The sequence below is a fragment of the Myotis myotis genome, unplaced genomic scaffold, assembly GCF_014108235.1.
Source record: "Myotis myotis isolate mMyoMyo1 unplaced genomic scaffold, mMyoMyo1.p scaffold_m19_p_1, whole genome shotgun sequence".
Lineage (NCBI taxonomy): Eukaryota > Metazoa > Chordata > Mammalia > Chiroptera > Vespertilionidae > Myotis > Myotis myotis.
Genome location: NW_023416313.1, coordinates 165524561 through 165545939, shown reverse-complemented (window position 1 = coordinate 165545939; position 21379 = coordinate 165524561). Strand labels below are relative to the sequence as shown.

At 42.7% G+C, this 21379-nt stretch overlaps 1 long non-coding RNA gene across 1 annotated transcript; it reads left to right on the top strand.

Annotated features, from left to right (window-relative positions):
- Positions 1 to 1103: 1103 nt before the first annotated feature.
- On the top strand, positions 1104 to 19699 carry LOC118664513. Its single transcript, XR_004970336.1, has 4 exons — positions 1104 to 1242; positions 2850 to 2971; positions 17093 to 17171; positions 17254 to 19699. It is a non-coding gene; the product is annotated as an uncharacterized LOC118664513 (long non-coding RNA).
- The last annotated feature ends 1680 nt before the right edge of the window (positions 19700 to 21379 follow it).

Here is a 21379-nt window from a genome sequence, read left to right as displayed (position 1 = left end):
GGACAGGCTATTCACATTACTTTATGTATTTTGAAGTCCTTCCTCTCTAAGCAGAGGGAGGTTGTCATAACTCTGTTGTGTGTGTGGTGGGGGGAGGGGGAAGGGGGGAGGGGGAGCAGGAAGAGTAGGGAAGTTGACCAGAAAGTGACTATTGCAATAGGAGTAGCTCATGTTCCTGTCCATGACTATTGTTGGGACTGAGACTGTGGTACTCAACCTGATCTGTCTTTAGCTAGATATTTCCGAAGAACTAGAAGTGTATTACTATCATCTGGAACCCAAGGACACACATATCTCACCTTTTGCCCTTCTCTCCCTCTTTTTTCAGTCCCCCCCGCCCCCCTCCAATGATAGGTCATTATGCCAGACATGCAGGTGTACCTCCCAGGTTCTCCTCGAGGGAGGGCTTGTTGTCCCAACACGGGGGTGGGGTGTTGTCAGTAGGTGGCCTCCAGAGACTGCCTGAGCTGTAGAGAGATGCCTCACCTGCTATCACACCATCCCAGCCGTCTAAGCAAGACGGGGACGGGGATGTAGAAGTCCAGCCATTTCAGCCTGACACACAACTCTGATGAGCAGTGCTCATTTCGGAGCTCCCCGCTGGCCTAGGCTTCGTTGGACCTGCCTTGAAGTTCAAGTTCTTGCACTTCCCAAGTCTGCTTCCTTTCTTCCCTCTCACAAGTGCTGAGCCCAGTAAACATTATATGCCCCAAATTCCATGTTCGTAACAGCTTCCAAGTGCCCCACCTGTGAGAGGCTCCAGCCGGCCTGGTCCCTGGTAGAATCCCTCGCTCAGAACTCCAGCCTACTCTTGGTATGTAAACAGTGAGCTTTAGATTTCAGAAAACACGTATTTCCTTTAAAACAAATCTTGGCTTTGAAACTTTTGTTGTCATGGATAGAAAAAACAAAACACAAACTGAATTTAAAACTCAAACTTGAGAAATGGCTCCTTTGTTCTAGGCTGTGTTTATCCTTTTTTTTGAAGCAATGAATGCCATTGATTCCATGGTAGATAGCCACAAGGCAAGAGGAAATAAAAAAAAAGAGCTGGAAAGTATTTATAAAACATTGTCCACATTATAGCTACGATGCAGAGCTTTGTCAACTCTAGAGCACTAGACCGCCTCTGTAGCTGTTGCCCTTTTGATGGAAGAGTGCTGTCCTTTCCGCCAGGTTGTTGTCCATTGAACAACTGGGCTGGCCGCGACTTGGTCTCTTCCTCAGCAAACTCGGCTCCAGGTGAGTTGGGAGGCTGTGTAGATGGGATGAAGCAGCAGCCACGATGGCAGGAATGGCTTTCATCTAGTGAGAATATTTTAATGTCAGCCCCTGTCTTTTCTGCCCTTCTTTTCTCAGGTGCTTATTTCCTGGCGCTGGAGTGCCCTTCTAATCCAGAGATTTTCGGACTTCCTCCGAGATACATAGAGAACGACAGGTTCTCTTTCAAGGGGTAGCCTCTTCTATGTGCCTTCTGTGCTTACCTTTTGGCTGTGACGGAGCAGCCATCAATTTGTCCTATGTGGGGACTCCTGTCACTGACAGGTGTGGCCACTGGAGAACCCAAGGGACCAGTGGTCTTCAATTCTCTTTTAAAGGAATTTAGCTGTAGCATTTAGCATTCTTTCAGCAGCCCCTTAGCATCCTTGGCTTCCTTTTAAGAGGGGTCACGATGAGGAACAGGTACTGAGCTGCCATGTGGATCGAGTCTCTCAGCTGACTGTACTTTGTGGAGTAAAGGTCTTTATGTGCCTGGGATACTGAACCAGGCTCAGATGTTGTGGCCCATCTCAAAATTCATAAAGATCCATGGTTTTCTTTAAAAAACAAATTACAAAATTTGTTTGGCCCCTTTACATGGTAAAGTAGATAAATGTTCCCTAAAAAAAATAATATGAATTTTTTTAAAATATATTTTTATTGATTTCAGAGAGAAAGGGAGAGGGAGAGAGAGATAGAAACATCAATGATGAGAGAGAATCATGGATTGGCTGCCTCCGGCACGCCCCCTACTGGGGATCTAGCCCACAACCCAGGCATGTGCCCTTGTCTGGAATCAAACCTGGGACCCTTCAGTCTGTAGGCTGACGCTCTATCTTCTGAGCCAAACCAGCTAGTGCAGAATATGAATTTTTTAAAAAGCTTTTTTGAGCATCTACTATGAGCCATCTCATGTTCTAAACCTTGACACATTATTGTATTTAATTCTTAGCAACAACTCTAAGAGAAAGTTTCTACTAATATTTGCATTTTATACAGGAAACAGGCATCCATCTGGTTCAGCCTCTCACTGTTCATAAGGAGTTGCTAACTACCTTTCTTTTTGAATTACTCAATAACTATTCACTGAGCACCTATTGTATGCCAGGTACAATGGCAGTACCGGGGGGGGGTGGAGTGCTGAATAAAATACAATCACAGTCCCTGCAATGTGGGAAGTCAAAGATGGTTGGAGTGTACAGTTCTTGAGGAGCAATACTTGCATATCAGATTTTTTTTGCTGGGGAATAAACCTCAAACCCTCTGCTTGCTGCCTAAGCCGTCTTAAAGGCTCAGTTGAGAGAAACCAGGTTTCTGGAAAATTTCTAAAGAATGTATTGTATGCAGCCCATTTTCCTTCCAAGTTCCTGATCTTAATGAATGACACCACCCTGGTTGTCATCCTTGACACCTACTTCTCCCATCTCCTACCATATTTATCAATCACTGAGTCCAGGGAGCTCTTTCTCCTAAACATCTCTTGGGTCAACATATTCTTCTCCATATGCAGTGCTACCATCACCTGTTGCCCAGACAACCAGGTGATGGGAGCCTCCTGACAAGGGTATCATCTCTTTGCCACCCTACAGCCCACTGTCCATTCAACACCTGTGTGTGAAGTGGCCGGCTGGATACAAGTACACAGCTCAGAGGTGCGGCCTGGTGGAAGAAGAGGTGTCAGCAAATGAATTTCACAAAGAGGCTCACTGAGGTAGGAGGAAAACCGGAGGAATGTGGTATTGCCAGGGTAGAAGATGGGTGGTTTCCAAGGAGGAGGTGATAACAGGTTAATATAAAACACAAAACAGCCCATTATATTTGCCAGCACAGGGATCATGGGTGACCTTAACGGAGGTGTTTCACTGGCGTCCTTAGGACAGAAGTACAATTCTAGTTCCCCGTGAGAAGGCAAGAGCAGAGGTGGGTGGTGGTGGTTGTTGTTTTCCTGTGTGTGAAAGAGAAATTGAATTAGCCGTTGAAGGAGAATATTAGATGTGGGATTTGTGTTTCTGTTTGTTTATACCACGGGAAATTCTATAGCATGTTTGCGCATTGATGGGAATGATCCAATAACAAGCAAGAGACTGAAAATGCAGCAAAGAGAGGGAATCCGTGAGGAGGTGCTGAGGATGAGGATCAGTCCCAGAGCCCCAGAGGACAGGCGGGCCTTTGCTGGAGGAGCTCTGTTTCCTCCACTGAAACTAGGGAAATGGAGAAGATAGAGATAGAAAAAAAGAAGATGAATAGATTTTGTGGTAAAGAAGATATATGCATTCGTTTCTGATGGTTTCTGTTTTTTTTTTTCTCTTGAACAGCATTTTTCTTTTTAATTGTATTTTCCAATTACAGTTTACATTCAATATTATTTTGTATTAGTTTCAGGTGTATAGATAGCATAGTGCTTAGACAATCATTTACATTTGTTATAAAATGTTCCCCTAGATATTTCCAGTAACCACCTGGCACCATACATAGTTATTACAATATTATTGACTACATTTCCTATTCTGTACTTTACATCGCCGTGACTATTTTGTAACTACCATTCTGTACTTCTCAATCCCTTCAACTTTTTCACCCAGTCCCCCAGTCCCCTCAGCTCCCCCTCCCCTCTGGCAATGATGGTTTATATATATATTTTTAAGCAAAAAATCATTTAAAATACCATGTTTAATTCACATTTGAATAAGGTTTGAGGAACAAGACTGTAAAAAGGTACAAAATAATCATTGAGACTGGAAAAGCTTACTAGGGAAACATAAGAGGAGAGTCAAGTGTTTTGTCCAATTTGAGCTTTTGATCATGAATTTAAAGTGAAACTGGTCAGCTATATTTTGGGTGTATGTTTTTTCTCCAGTAACTATTTTTAAAATATATTTATTGTTGAAAGTATTACATGTGTTCCCCTTCCCCCCTTGTCTCCCCTTGTCCCCCCTCCAACCCACTGCTGCCCCTGCCCCAGGCCCTCACCACCCTACTGTCTGAGTCCATGGATTATGCATGTATGCATACAAGGTCTTTGGTTGATTACCACCCTCCCCTGCCTTCCCTCAGAGATTCTGCACTCTGTTCCATGCTTCCATGTCTCTGGATCCACTCTGTCCATCGGTTTATTTCGTTAATTAGATTCCATATGTGGCCAGTAACTATGTTTTAAATGCAGTGTGGATAAATTGGACTCAGCTGGGCTTGGTTTGATTCCAGGCAAGAGTGACAGAAGAAGAGGTGTAAAGGAGGAGAAGAAATTTTCAAAGAGATGATTGTAATTATAGACATGTGATATAAATGAGTAAGAAGGAAAAAAAAGGAGGAAACTTACTGGTGGATAATGAGAATAAGGTTGATGGTTTGGAGGTATCAATAGGTTAAAGAATTATGTCAGTGAGCTGAATATAGACAAGGGTCAGAGAAACAGATTTGGAGTTGATGCTGATTGTAATAATGCCAAGGTAGTGTGTAATAATGAGGCTACTGGTAGATCAGCTGTAATAAAGTAGAGAGAAAAGCAACTGGAGAGGAGGGACTCAAGGAGCTGAAAATCCAGAGTTTAGATGTCATCTCATTTTGCATACATCTCAATGTTTTATAGTTGTTGGTCTATCTTTTGAACAAGTACTACATTTGTCCTGTCACGGCTTCTTTCCTAATTCCCAGTATAGTACCTGATCTATAAAATACTCAAGATATATTTACTGAATGCACAAATAAGTTCATTCTTTTTAAAAATTTCAAAGTTTCTTTTGAATCGAGAGCTGCACCCTGGACACCATTGTTTTGACTCCTCATGGACCACTTTTTGTGAGCTGCTTCGAGGGCAATGAAATTTACTGCTGCCATGGATGCTCTAAGAAGCACTCCTGTTTAATTCTCCACAGTATTTTAATACAGGAGTATGCTGAAGAAGTCATTCCCTCCCTCACACAGCATTCTCTTCATTAGGACCCACAAGGGGAATTTTCCTAGCATTTCATTGCTAGGATAACCTGTGACTCTCCTAAGTGAACGATGCTTTGTGAGTCTCAAAAGCAAGCATGGTTTCCTTTTTGCTTTGCCCATTTTAACCAGATTTATGGCTCAGTCTCAGCTTTAGCAATTATGCATAAAAATGTGGTGTGTATTTCTTAGGAATGATTTTACCCTTTGCTTTATCTGATTATCATTTTCTGATTTCCTCATCAGGGTGACTTCTTCTCATGGTTTTTTTCTTCTTCTTCTATTCTAGACTCTTTCTTGAGTATTTAATGCTAAAGTGTGTTTCCCAAGTTTTAGCTACATGACATTTTCTTTTAACCACTTCAATTGGTGCAAGTTTCTGGTGATCATGGGGAAAGCAAACCCGTTATTTTATAAATGATGATAGTAAAGATTCATCAGATTATGGCCATTTATAAATAATACATGTTTCTGAGGATTTATGGAGCTAATCTTTTTGAGTTATGTTAGAATGTCTACAGCATATAGTTTTTAAAATGTCATCTATTTTGGATTTAATAGCAGGCACAAAATTGCTTACAAAAAGTGGATACATTTCTGAGCACTTCTCAATGAAGTAAAAAAGCTCCTATCTGAGACTGTTAATTTAATTAAGGAAACTCATGAATTTTTGATCATATATTTGCTTAATCAGATGATATAAGAAGTGTAAAGAGAACTGAATCATGACCAAGGAGCCTTGGAGTCTTGTAAGAAGGGCACATGCAATACTAATCAGAGGTCCGATGGCAAATATGGACAGAACAACTGCTGCATGGGAAGAATGAATGAAACAGGAAGATAAGTGAAACACTACAGGACTAAGCACATAGGCATACTGGACACAAAAATCTACAGACTGTAAAGAAAATGAAAGGGGGATAAAGAGGAAGTGTTACAATGTGAGTTTTGCAATACAACATATTGGAGAGTCATTAAATATAGTAAGTACATTAAATACTGTTGCCGGAGTGTTTCTCAGCATCTAGAAGGGCTCAGGAATCTGGAAAAGGGGCTGCAAGTAAATTAGTAAAGAGACTAGATATGAAATATAAATTTGGAAGGCATTTTGGGGAGCCAGAGGAGACCTAGATTCAGTAACCAAGTTTTCCGAATCTCTGGAGCGCTAGCTTTTTATTAACACAAATTGCCCTAAAGCAAAACAGATTATATATATAATGTAAGGTTTGGTATACAGTAGGCATTGTCATTGTCAGGTTGGGGGAATTGCTTTTGGCTGTTCAGCTGTTTGGCCAGCAGCAGGTAATAATGTAGATTTTCAGGTTTGGGGAAATGCCCTCAGCTGTTTCAGCAGCAGGTAATATGATTCAGCCCTGCTGAATACAGAAGCCCATCAACCTTTTGAGGACTTCTTGCATTTTATTATGCTCTGCTGGAATTAGCTTCCAGCACACTGTCACTGTGGGAAAGGTGAATTCATAACATTAGCTGAGACACCTACTGTGTTTTACAAGTGTCCTTTTCCGCAGATAGAAATGCAAGCCTGCGGGACAAGGAACGATACATGGGCACCCCTCAGCAAAGGCACGTGTCCCGGCGGAGTGAGACCCGACCACTGCATGTAGGTTGGTTAGGGACAACTGGAGGCTTCTTTCTCTATAGTTTGGTCACTAGTCTCAGTACGTGTTGTATAGAGAAGAATGAGATTGTTAATGGTGTTTGCAATGAAATATAGGAATAAGTAAATAAACAGCATTAGAGTTTTATCAACAACTGTAAAGATCTTCCAGAATGGTATAAGCTATATTGGCACAGCTAGTTTTACATATTTTTGTAAGCTACCGCCAGTCCTTTCTTGGGAGAAGCTGGGTTACTCCTTAAAGAACATAAAACAAGACTACATAAAGTCATCTGATCACTACTGGATTTTTAAAAAATGACTCTGGGGATGGAATGTTTATTGTTAGTATTATTAGAACTACTAGCGATCATACATTGTGTGCTTCTAATTTGTTAAGCAATATGCTAAACATTTTTATGCCTTATTTAATCCTCATAGCAATTTGATGATAAGTACAACCACTATTCCCATGGATGCAATCTGGAAATATTTAGTGAGTTCTTAATATGTGCTGGCAACTTCTCTAAAGTGAGGGAGACAAAGACCTTGCTTTCTTGGTGCATCCCTTCTAATGGAGGACAATGAACATAGTAATGAATGCTAGGAGGAGTGTACAGTTAGACAAGGGGATGGAGAGTGACAGGAAATGCCATTTCAGACAGGGTGATCTGGAAGGACCTCTCTGAGAACAGGCCACTGGAGAGGAGACCGGTATACAGAGAGTGTGTCATTTTACAAAAGAGGAAACAAGAGCCCAAAAAGGCTAAGTAACTTGCCAAGGTCACACAGATGGAAAGTGATAGAGCTGGAATTCAAGTCCAGGCGTATCAAACTCTGGAACCTTCACTTTTCACCATGAACTTCACTGCCTCCAGGTTCCAGGCTAATTCCACTGCAGGCCCAGAGGGCAATTTTGAAGGTAGGATCTCAACTCCTGGCATTACAACTTCCCAAGTCAGGGCATGCTGTTTGCTGAGACTCAGTGTGGCCATCTTGCTATGGCCACTGCAGTGTGGCTAGGCTACAATTTCATGGCTGGGGATCCGTTTTGCTGTGTGAAAATAGTGGGAGGGGAGTGTTTGGGGGAACTGCGATGCACAGTGTTGGCATTTCTAACGTGCTGCTTGACTGTGAACCTGCAGAATGTTCAAACTGCTTGAGGGTAATCCACGCTGTGTTCTTAGCCTGAGTCCTACATGATAAAATTGGTAGCAGCGGAAACACATTTTCCCCCTCTGAGCTCCTCTTATTTATTTTCAGTCGTGCTGTAGTCGCTGCTGGAAGGGAATGCGACTCTGTACCATTTATACTCACCAGCCTACATTTGTCCAGGTAGAACTCCTGTTTCCTTTCCATCTCCCCCTTGGTATCCCCAGTGTGTATGTCACTCCCTGGTGGTCCCATGGCACTGTGTGTATAGACTGGGTCCAATCACCTTCTCTCCCAGTCCAGGGATTAGTACTAGGTGCTTGTTCGTAAGAAGGAGGGAAAACCATTCTACTGAGAGTAGCCTGGATCTGGGATAAGTTCCAGAAGAAACCCTGGACCCTAAGACGTGCAAAATAACAGTCTTCAAGTGGATATAGATTTGAATACATTGATGTCACAGATGGTCTCAGAAGAATTATAACCTGTTCATTCATTTGCTCATTTATCAAGAACTTATTAAGTACCTTTAATGGGCACATCACAATTCTTAACGCAGGAGATACAGAGAGCACATGGTCTCATGGGAGAGAGAGACATGAACAAGATCATTGCATTTAGTGTTATAAGTGGTTTAAAGGAGGCATAAGCAGGGTGATGTAGGAAAAACAGAGTGACACTGTTGGGGAATCCAAAAAGGCTTTACAGAGAAGGTGCTGTTGGAGGTGGACCTTGATGGATGAGTAGAATTTTCCAGGGGAGGGAGGAATGAAGGGTAGTATAGAGGGGATGGCTTATCCAAAGACACAGACTTCACGCTTGGCCTGGCTTACTCAGAAAACAGCAAGGGGACCTGAGGTGCCCCTGCAGGGAACTGGGGGAGGGATGACTGGCAGAAGGCTGGCTTGACCAAGGGCTTCTGCTCCCAGCCAGGGGGCCAGGCCTTTTTCTTTCCCTCCGTGGAATGGAACCATAGGTTTTTGGAAGAAAAGGGCCCTTATAGAAATCTAGTCGATAAAGAACCAAGACTCAGATGGCAAATGAATTAAACTAGAAATTTAAAATAAGAATATGATTTAAGAGTTACTGTCGCCCTAACCGGTTTGGCTCAGTGGATAGAGCGTCGGCCTGGGGACTGAAGGGTCCCAGGTTCGATTCCGGTCAAGGGCATGTACCTTGGTTTCGGGCACATTCCCAGTAGGGAGTGTGCAGGAGGCAGCTGATCGATGTTTCTCTCTCATGGATGTTTCTAACTCTCTATCCCTCTCCCTTCCTCTCTGTAAAAAATCAATAAAAAAAATTAAAAAAATAAAAGAGTTACTGTCAAAGGAAAAAACCTCTTGAGGATTTCTGTTTTGATTGAATACATCTATATTATTTATCAATGTAAACATTTATTTCTGAAATGTGCTTGTGTTTCAGTGGCGGACACTGAATTGTAAAGATATCAGATTCTTACAGCCAAGTTGAGTCTGTCAGCAAGTTTACCACACAGCATTAAGATTAATGCTGTGGCCATGCACCCACACCACACAGGTGGGAGGATAAATTGGAACAGTCCTCCTGAAGGGCAATTTGGCAATGTACATCAAACAACCTGTGAAACCTGAACAGCGTTGACCTCTAAATTCAGTTTTAAAGATTCTGTCCTAAGGGAATGGCCAGGAATGCATTTACAATATATTTATTCATTGTAGTGTTGTTTATAATGTCAAAAAAGTAGGTAACTTACACTTTCTAATAAAATAATTATGGTACAATGGAGTACTTTGTAGATGTTAAGATGATTAAATAAAATTACTTGTTTATATGGAAATATAGTTCTAAATGAAAAAGAATAGGTTACAAAATAATAACCCTAAACTTGTCTACACTAATAAAAGAGAAAAATGGTAATTGGCGTACGGTGCTACCGTTTTCATTGGCTAATCAGGGCTATATGCAAATTAACTGCCAACTAAGATTGGCAGTTAACTGCCAACTAAGATTGGCAGTTAACTGCCAACAAGATGGCGGCTAATTTGCATATGTAGGCACAATGCAGGGAGGTGAAAGGGAAAGCAGGAAGAAGCCCCCTGCCACTGACAGTGATCGGAAACCCAGGGGGGAGCTAAGAGCTGGGGGGCAGGGCAAAGGCTGCCCCCCAGCCATGATCGGAGAATCAGGCGCCTTTGTCGCCCTGACCAGTGATAGCAGGAAGTAGGGGTGGAGCCAGTGATGGGAGCTGGGCATGGTCAAAGCTGGCAGTCCCAGGAGCTAGGGGTCCCTTGATCGCGGGGCCGCTGCAGCTGCGGGTCCCCGCTGCCCGGGCGGATGCCCAGGCCAGAGGCGTTAGGCCTGGACAGGGGCGGAGCCTGCAACCGCGGGGAGCTGGGGGGGCGGAGCAGGGGGTTGGGGGGATATGATGGTCCCCTTGCCCAGGCCTGACACCTCTGCCAGAGGCCTCAGGCCTGGTCAAGGGGCCGATCCGGTGATTGGTGATCGGAGGGTGATGAGGGTCAACTCCTCTGGCCGAGGCATCAGGCCTGGGTGGGGGGCGGAGCCGGGGATTGGGGGGATATGATGGTCCCCTTGCCCACGCCTGAAGCCTGGGTCAGAGGCGTCAGGCTTGGGCGGGGGGTGGAGCAAGCGATCAGAGGGAGATGGGGGTCCCCTGCCCAGGCATGATTCCTGGGCCAGAGGCCTCAGGCCTGGGCGGGGGCCAGAGCCAGTGATGGGGGGAAATGAGGGTCCCCTGCCCAGGCCTGACACCTCTGTCAGAGGTGTCAGGCCTGGGCAAGGGGCCGATCCTGCGATTGGAGGGTGATGGGGGTCAACGCCTGAGGGCTCCCAGTATGTGAGAGGGGGCAGGCTGGGCTGAGGGACACTCTCCCTCCCCCCCACCCCCAGTGCACGAATTTCATGCACCGGGCCCCTAGTAATATATAAAAGGCTAAGTGACTGACCGTCTGTCCATCTGCCATCCGACCGACTGACCAGCCGGTACATATACGTGCACTGGCAATTTAAAAATAAACGTTGACTCACACATGCATGATACATATAAAGCTCTTGCTGGCACCAATCACCTACCAAAATCAAAATAAGTGGGCAAAAGAACAAATAAGCAACTCCCCCTAAGAGGGCTGGCTTAACCTCACATTATTTCCATCTCTATATGCTGAATGTGAAAATCATGATTTCTGAAAGGGAATCCAGGGGTCTGGGTAAGACTTTTGCTCAGCATAGATGATTTTAAAAATAGCAGATGCTTTTATCCAAATATTACACCACTCGGTTACTGAGGAAATGGAAATCGTGAATTTGGTTGATTCTTCTATTATAGATAAAGGGCGAATAACTATATTAAAATATTTCTTCTAATTAATTTCCTTTCAATGTGCGTGAATCCATGCACCGGGCCACTAGTCTTGTAATATTTAGATATATAGTCTATGTATGTGTATGAAAAAATTTAGAAAAATATATACCAAGATGTTAATAATGGTTATGACTGAATGGTAGAAGAGCCAATTCTTAATTTATGCTATTAGTTTATCTATATAATTTTTAGGTTTTTTGTTTTGTTTAACAATTAACATGTATTACCTGATTACTTGTGCAATATAAAGTTATACATTATTTCCCCCCATGTGTGCAGACTGTCTGGTTGCTTGTTCACCACACCCATTTAAGACTCTTCTGTTGTTCCATTTAAGACTGGCCAACAACTGGGGGACATAGACTATATCTAAATATTACAAGACTAGTGGCCCAGTGCATGGATTCATGCACATTGAAAGGAAATTAATTAGAAGAAATATTTTAATATAGTTATTCGCCCTTTATCTATAATAGAAGAATCAACCAAATTCATGATTTCCATTTCCTCAGTAACCGAGTGGTGTAATATTTGGATAAAAGCATCTGCTATTTTTAAAATCATCTATGCTGAGCAAAAGTCTTACCCAGACCCCTGGATTCCCTTTCAGAAATCATGATTTTCACATTCAGCATATAGAGATGGAAATAATGTGAGGTTAAGCCAGCCCTCTTAGGGGGAGTTGCTTATTTGTTCTTTTGCCCACTTATTTTGATTCTCGTATTCAAATGTGCATCACCCAAATCTAGTGTCTATTTCAAGCACTTTTAGAAAGAATTCTGTACCTTGGGTTTTATGAAGATGGTGAAGGAAAAAGAATGAATTGAAACACCATCCACTGTTATTTTTTTAAAAAATATATTTTGATTTCAGAGAGGAAGGGAGAGGGAGAAACATCCACGATGAGAATCATTGATCATCTGTCTCCTGCATACCCCTTACTGGGGGGTCAAGCTTGCAACCCAGGTGTGTGCCTTGACTGGGAATCAAACTGTGACCTTCTGGTTCATAGGTGGGCGCTCCAACACTGAGGCACACTGGCCAGGGGTCCATTCGCTGTTCCTATGCACAGACTTCAAGATGCAAATGAAAGGTATGCAGCAGATTCTGCCCTTTCCTCTTTTCCTCACCAAGGATCTTAGCGATAACCTTTGATTACACTAATTCTGGTCCAAACTGATTTCTTTTCTGCAGGTCTCATGTTGTTCTTTTTTTTTTTTAAATTAAATCTTTATTGTTCAGATTATTACATTAGTTACTCTTTTTTCCCACCATAACTCCCCTCCACCCAGTTCCCACAACACCCTCCGCCCTCACTCCCCACCCACTGTCCTCATCCATAGGTGCACGATTATTGTCCAATCTCTTCCCTCACCCCCACACCCCTTTCCCCCCTCAAGAATAGTCAGTCCATTCCCTTTCTATGTCCCTGATTCTATTACAATCACCAGTTCATACTGTTCATCAGATTATTTATTCACTTGATTTTTAGATTCACTTGTTGATAGATGCGTATTTGTTGTTCATAGTTTGTATCTTTACCTTTTTCTTCTTCTTCCTCTTCTTAAAGGATACCTTTCAGCATTTCATATAATACTGGTTTGGTGGTGATGAACTCCTTTAGCTTTTTCTTATCTGTGAAGCTCTTTATCTGGCCTTCACTTCTGAATGATAGCTTTGCTGGATAAAGTAGTCTTGGTTGTAGGTTCTTGGTATTCATCACTTTGAATATTTCTTGCCACTCCCTTCTGGCCTGCAAAGTTTCTGTTGAGAAATCAGCTGACAGTCGTATGGGTACTCCCTTGTAGGTAACTGATTTTCTTTCTCTTGCTGCTTCTAGGATTCTCTCTTTGTCTTCTGCTCTTGGCATTTTAATTATGATGTGTCTTGGTGGGGTCCTCTTTGGATTCCTTTTGTTTGGGGTTCTCTGCGCTTCCTGGACTTGTAAGTCCATTTCTTTCACCAGGTAGGGGAAGTTTTCTGTCATTATTTCTTCCAATAGGTTTTCAATATCTTGCTCTCTCTCATCTTCTGGCACCCCTATAATTCGGATGTTGGTACGCTTGAAGCTGTCCCAGAGGCTCCTTACACTATCTTCGTATTTTTGGATTCTTTTTTCATTTTGCTTTTCCGGTTGGGTGTTTTTTGCATCTTCGTATTTCAAATCTTTGACTTGATTCTTGTGACCCTCTGGTCTGCTGTTGGGAGTCTGTATAATATTCTTTATTTCAGTCAGTGTATGCTTAATTTCTAGTTGGTTGTTTATCACAACATCAAAGGTCTCATTAGATTTCTTGAGGATCTCACTACATTTATCGGCGGTCTCACCAGTCTTTTCGAGGGCCTTATTAAATTTATTGGCGGCTTCTAGACAGTTCTTTAAAGACCTTAAAAGTGTGGTTTTGAACGTTATATCCAACAGTTTGCTTTCCTCCAATTCTCTTTCCTCCTAGTTGTAGAACTTCCACTCAGCCAGCCTTCCTGTGGTTCTGGATGATGTCCGTTCCGTCTTTTAGTTGTATTTTTGAAGTGGTTGTTCGAGGCAGCAAACTCCGGTGTTTACCTATGCCGCCATCTTGGTTTTTTTCCTCATGTTGTTCTTATGTGAAAAGGTCTTATGTGAAAAGATCTGCATCTTGTTTATGCCTTTATTGCAGAGTCTTTGCTTATGCCAGAATAAAGGACTGAGATATTGTGTAGATTTTCCATTTTTCCTCTATATTTCAGATGGAAAATCTAGTTGTTTGTATTTCTGTAGCCTGGAAATTTGCAGGTAAGAGAAGAGGAACTGCTTGAGAGCAAAGGCTGCTCCCGTGTGTTATACAATCTTGAGCTCATCAGAGAGACTGAGTTGGGTGCAGAACAAGGGTGGTGCAGAGCGAGCACCTTCACGACAAGGTGAGAACAGGGAACTCCCGGGTATTAAGAGGGGTCTGGAGACCCTCCAGTGTGGAGAGAGTTGGAATGCACCCTGTTCCCAGTGCTCTGCAAGGGCCAAGACTTTGTGGGCGAAGGGCAGGGGAGCATCTGGGCAGGACGGGCATAGGTTCTCTGCTTCGGAGCAGTCAGACTTCAAGGGATCACATGGACATAAACTTTGAAGATGTCAGAGAAGCTGTTAGAAAAATGAGGACCTGCCCCTGTTTTCAAACACTGGAGGCTGGAATAAAGTCTGAGGGACCATATAGCTCCAGCCCTGAATGGCACGAGCTTGGGGCATATGTGGTTGATACAAAGAAAATGTTGTTTCTGGCTCCAAGGTCACTGGCTCCGAGTCCATCAGATACACTTCTTAGAAGGCCTTGTTTCCCTTCAGTATTCCCTAACGTGCTGCCTGTGGTCTGTATAGACTTCTGATTGTTGTGACCATAAAAAGAGGTTGGTTGAACTGTTGCATTCCCTTTGTAAGAATTAGTCATTTGTGATCCAGAAGCTGAAGTTTTAGGGGCTGTGATTATTAATGGAGTTTGTAACTCTTGTGTGGGAAAAGCCACTTCCAGTTTGGCGCTAACAATAGATAACCCATTTTTTTGTAGCTTCATGAGATCTCCTGTATCACATTATTAAACACCATCCTCCCCTCTATATCAGCTCCAGCTATAATTGTTTCTCTGTACCTTGGAGCAGGTAATCCATTTTTAGTTGTGCTATTAAAAACTATGCCATTGATTATTCCTTGGTTTATGTCATGGTTCCTGAGGCTATGATTTAAGTCACTGTAAGTCTGGATCTCTAATAGATGTTGCTTATACATTGGATGGGACTGTCAGCACAGGCTGGGGCAAGGAGAACAACACACATGGAAATGAACATGGATTACTTACTCCCGGTGGATGAGAAATAAAGTCAGGAGCCCTGACCTCAGGTTTCTGAGAGCTCAGTGGAAAAGTTAGAACATTCTTACCAACACCTTTAATGCAAAATAACCTTAAAATAAGGCAGGAATTAATAAGGGTGAGAATTAAGTTACAAGGCATTATGGGCATTTAAAGAAGGGAGAGTTTATTTCTGGATGGAATACTTGTAGAATAGTCATGGATGAGGCATAGGATTTGGGGAGGTGAAGGAAAAGGTAATTTATATGCCTATTTTTGAGGACGCATTGCAGCTAAAGCCTGTGGATTTGGTTCTTAAGATAACCCACAGGCAATCCAATCCACCATATTTTTTTTGTGTCTTAAGCCTCAGTTGGAGGTAGATTAGAACAAGGTAAAGTCATGTTCCATTTCTTTTTAGGGGAGTTTGAATTCATTCCATTTTCATTTTCCCTTTTCATTCCTTTTAACAGAAGATCTAACTGAGCCAATAGTGTAAGTTCAGTTTCTCCACAGATGGGGCATGACTGGGCCAGGGGAGGGTTAGGGCCTCCCTTACCCCTTGGCTTTCCCCATGTGAGGCATCCAGCAATTTATAGTGAACAGCCTGGAGACACTGACTCTTCCCCTGCCCCCGCCCTCTTCTTCTCTGCTCTGGTGCCACTCTTAGGCCCAAGGGAGTGAAATGTGGAGAACGTGATTATCACTACAAGGTGCTCTCCACACACGGCTGAGATCTTCAGTGAGGCAGTGGTGAAGAGGAGAAGCACCTGGATAGAAAAGGCTCCACATATAATGGCACCAAGCCTGGCTGTTGTATTACAATATAGTATAGTATCTGATAATTACTGAGCACTCACTTGCCACAAAACCCTTGGCATACATTATCCTATTTACTCTGAATCACTACCCTATGAAGGAGATACAACTGCTCTCCTTATTTTTCAGATGAGGAAACTTAGGCAGAAATGTTAAGACAACTGTCAAGGTTACCAGCTAATAAGCATTAAAGTCTGGTTGTAGAGTCCCAAAGCATAATTTCCTTTTTTATTTTTTTAATCCTCAACTAACGATATATTTTCATTGATTTTAGAGATAGAGAGGAAGAGGGAGAGAGAGAAAGAGAGAGACAATAGAGAGAAAGAGAGAGAGAAGGAAAGAGAGAGTGAGAGAGAGAGAGAGAGAGAGTGAGAGAGAAAGAGACATTGAATGGTTGCCTCTCATATGCACCCCAAACAGGGATCAAACCCGCAACCTAGGTATGTGCCCTGCCCAGAAATCAAACCCATGACTTTTTGGTGTACAGAATTATGTTCCAACTAACTGAGCCACACTGGCTGGGGCTTAAGCCACACTAACTGCTTTCAGAGAGCAGAGCAGGGAGTGTACAGGGAATTTCTGCTAGTGCTCCCAGTACTCTAGTAGGTAATGGACATATTGCTGAGTTTACTTGCATTAGCAGAGATAATTTAATGAACCGCATTAAAACAAAAACAACGGTTGTACTCACAGAATTCATGTCTCTCATTTCCTCAGATGTTTTCTCTGTCTTCTGCCGTCAATAGGGCAGTGGCTAAACTGGCATTTTAAAAAAGCATCAATAATGAATTAAAATAGCTTTTTGATGAAAAAAGTATTGATAGCCTATAAAAGAGTAACACATTTAATAACTTGCCTGGAGTTGACTGACAACAGCAAATGAAACACATTTGCAGCATGTTGTATTTTGTTGGTTTAGATTCTGAAAAATAAATAAGCCAATAAACTCACCTATTGAAGATTGCTGGCTGTGTGTCTTGAGTTACAGGACTGTAATATTGATTCTCCAGTCAGGAAACATGAGTCTGAATCCCTAAATGTGCCTTTGCTTCGCAGACACGTATTTGTATAATTCTTCAGCTTCCTGTAGGAGGACTGATATTGAGCCTATAACCTATGTTCACTTGTCATTTACAGGTTCACAGCCAATTCTAGACTCTATTTCCAAAACCAGAGAGAGGGGGCATTTCTACGAGAACCTGGTTAAAGGGAGAAGGTGAGGAGCGCAATGGTGTGCTGTGCATGAGTATGATTTGATAACTTCTTTAAAGGGGAAAGTTTAATTCTTTGTTTTTCAGTCAGGTCAAAATATTCTCATATGAAATGATCCGCAACAAGATACCATGTGACGGAAGAAAAGGGAAGCAGTAGTTGCTATGGCGAGGGGATGGCGCTGAAGAGACCTATACTTTTCAGTATATATGATTAATTCTTTTTGCACTTCGTAGTGTGTGCATGTTTTACCTTTTCACTAAAACACAAATGAGTTTCCTTTAAGACTGTGTATGCCCTTAATAGACCTATTGCCCTGGGGTCCTAGAGAACAGTGCATGCCAACTCCAGGATCATACAAGGTTAGATTCCTTAACTTAATTTCAATGTATTTGCATCACAATCTCTCTCTCTCTCTCTCTCTCTCTCTCTCTCTCTCTCTCTCTCTCTCTTTTAAGAACTTGGATTAGGGAGACAGGCAAATATAAAATCTGCAGAGTGGGCCATCAGGTTGCAGACCAGGCAGGGAAGAGCCGATGTTATAGTTCAAGACCACCTACTGTCACACCTATTGTCAGAATTCTTTCTTGCTGGGGAAGGTCAATCATTTGGGGGGAGAGGTCAATTTTTTGTTGTATTTAGACCTTCAACTGATTGAATGAGGCCAAACCTCACTTGGGAGGGTAATCTGCTTTATTCAAAACCCACTGATCTAAATGTTCTCATACTCCAAAACACCCTAACAGAACCATTCAGAATAAATTTGTTCCAGTATCTGGGCAACGTGGCCCAGACAAAATGACACATAACATTAACCATCACAGAGACCTAGCCACAAAGGGATGAAGATGATATGAAGGATGATGTGAAGATGCAGGCAGAGAGCAAAGTGATATTGCCTACAAGCCAAGAAATGCTATGGATTGCTGGCAACATCCAAAGGCCAGAGAGAGGCATGGAATGGTGTCTCGTATAGGGCATCGAGGAGGAATCAATCCTGTCAACACCTTGATTTTGAATTTCTGGCCTCCCGAACTGTGAGACAGTAAATTTCTGGCATTTTAAGGCACTTAGTCTATGGTAATTTGTTCCAGTAGCCCTAGGAAGCTAAACTCAGTAGTGACATGGCCTTATTTTCCAGTGGAAATCAGATGTGATGTCCCACTAGGAAGGGGATGCATGTTCATGACGACAGGCACATTGCAGAACTCTGTGTGGGCACTGGGGAGGGCCAGGGAAGGGAAAGGAAGGCTTAGAGGTGGGGTTTCCAGGGTACACCAGGACCAAAAGTCAACGGCAAGCTACACACTGAAACAAGTGCAACATATATGATAGGAAAGTAGGGGTTCCTTTTCTTACATATGAAAAACTGCTGCAAAAAATGTAATGAGAAAAATATAAGTGCCTTTTAGACACAGGAAAGTTGAGAAACAATATCCAAAGAAAGAATGACAAATGACTACTATGTCACCACCCGGATGACCTGGCTCATTGCACATCCTGACGTACATTAAATCTGTGCTCAAGATTTATTCCTTTAAGTGTGTCCCAAAGAGGCATGTTCAGGATCCAGCTTGTGAGCAGACCTACATCAGGACAGATGAAGTAATGGGGGTGCTCACAGCTAGATCCATCAGCAGGAGTGCTACTGCTGCTGCTCAGGCATAGTTACAACAAAGGGTGTTGTGAAATATGAAAGCATAATCAATTGATTAATCAATAAAGAGGTATTTATTGAAGACCTCTGTTGTCTCCCACTCTGCACTGTGCACTCTGAGGAGCAGGAGAACAACATGTCCCGCTCCAACTACCGCCACCCCGCCCCTGCCATGGATGAGGAAAGACTGGGGTTTAAGAAAGAACAGGACCACAACCCAGGGAGGATGAATTGATCGCTCCAGATCATATCAGTTCTGGCTATACATTAGAATCCCTAGAGAGCTTTTAAAAAATACAGATGCTACTAGAATGTTTCATCGCAGCACTACTTACAGAAGCTCCACACTGGAAATTACCCAAATGCACATCAGCAGTGGTGTGGCTAATAGCTATGGATGACTCATAATGGAGTGGCAGCATTTAGCAATGAGCATGAGAGATCGACAGCTACATGCAACAATGTTGATAAATCTCTTTAGTATAATGCTGAGGGGAAGAAACCAGATAAAAAGTGTCATGCTTAAATGTACCATCGTAACGTAAGACGTTAACAACAGAGGCAACTTGGTGCAGGGTGTGCAGGATCTTTGTACTAGTCACACTTTTTTCTATAAATCTAGCCTGTTCTAAAATTTAAAAGCTTATTTAAATATAGAAAAGTCATACTGTATGATTCCATTTGTGTCAAATGCAAAAACAGACAAAATTTGCCCTCTGCCATTAGAAGTCGGGGAGGTGTTCGCACTGGGATGAATGGTGTCTGGAAGGGCACATAAAGGGGCCCTGGGGAGCTGGTAATGTTCTGTGCCTTTATCTGTATGCTGCTTACAAAAGCACGTTCCAGTGTGAACATTTATCGAGGTGAACACTTATTTGCACTTTCTGTATGTAACATTTTATTTCAATAAAAAGTTTAAAGCTAGTCTGATGTCCCTTCTACCTACCTAACTAAATCGTATTTCTTGGAGGAGGGCGGAGGGCTTGGGCAGCAGTGTTTTGTTTCTTGCTTAAAATGTATTTTTTATTGATTTCAGAGAGGAAGAGAGAGAGAGATAGAAACATCAATGATGAGAGAGAATCATTGATTGGCTGCCTCCAGCCTGCCTCCTACTGGGGATGAGCCCCCAACCTGGGCATGTGCCTTGACTGGGAATGGAACTGTGACTACCTGGTTCCTAGGTGGAAGCTCAACCACTGAGCCATGTATACAGGGCAGTAGTATTTGTGTGTGTGTTTTAATTTTATTTTTTGTTAATCCTCACCCTAGGATATTTTTCCATTGATTTTTCTAGGGACAGTGGAAGAGAGAGGGAAAGACAGAGAGAAACATCGATGTGAGAGAAACACATTGATTGGTTGCCTCCTGCAAGAGCCCTGACCAGGGCCCGGGTCAGGGAAGAGCCTGCAACCAATGTATGTGTCCTTGACTGGAATTGAACCTGGAACCCTTTGATCCACAAGCCGATGCTCTATCCACTAAGCCAAACCAGCTAGGGCCAGGAAATAGTGTTTTTTAAAAGTTCCCTAGGTTATTCTGTGCACCCTAGATGGAGAGCCCTGCTATTTGTCCTGTGGGCAGTGAGAGGAGCCAGAAACCAGTAGAGCCTGGAGCTATGAGTCCCAGCTTCCCAGAGAAGGCAGACCATGCCTGGATCCCCTAAGATTGTGAAGGAATGATGAGGCCAGCAGGGGTCCACCATAAATGAGCATTTCCAGCCGAGGAATCATTCAATTTCAAATTCTCATTTTATTTATTTATTAATTTTTTGGTGGTTTTATTTTTCTGGTGGTGGCTGCATTTTCACTTAGAAACTTGATTCCTCATCTCAAATGCTGTTGTTGAACCCTTGGGTTCAAGCGTCTCACCAGGCTTCATGCAAATAGAATTAAAACATTATTTTATCTATTTTTTACTCTTTTTTATTTTATTTTATTTCTACTCACGCTTTAGTAGGCCCTCTAGAAAGCTTGCTTGAAATAATGACCAGAAAAACAAGCCTCAGCATTTAGGTTGCACCATAGAAGCAGTCCCTGTACTGTAGTGATCAGCTGCTAAGACAGAACACGTTTAAGACTTCTCAGGGGCTAGGATGGCTAGATCCCCAGCTCACAGCAGCTCTTACGTCTGAGAGTGTGTCACTGTTTATGATTATTTTTAGTTCAGGCAATCCGGTTGAGTCACTGATGAGTGTCATGAGGGGCAGGGAGCTAAGGAATTTACACTAAGAGCATCTGTGAACTTGTTGCATTTTCATTCTCATAGCCTTTACTTCCTTGGGAGCAATGATGATAACAGCTGGACTTTATTGAATGTTGACATCACACCAGGCACTCTGTCAAGCCCTTTCCATGAATTATCTAATTTAATCTTCACTTCAACCTCTTGCACCCCCACTTGACAGATGAAAAAACTGTTGTACAGCATTAATAACTCGGCCAAGATCCCAATAACTATTAGAAGCAGAGCCTGTTGTGTCAGAGTAGTTAACCATGGTGAGATACTGCCTGTGTTTGTCCCATCAAGTTGGGATGAAGTGACCCTGTAACAACTTG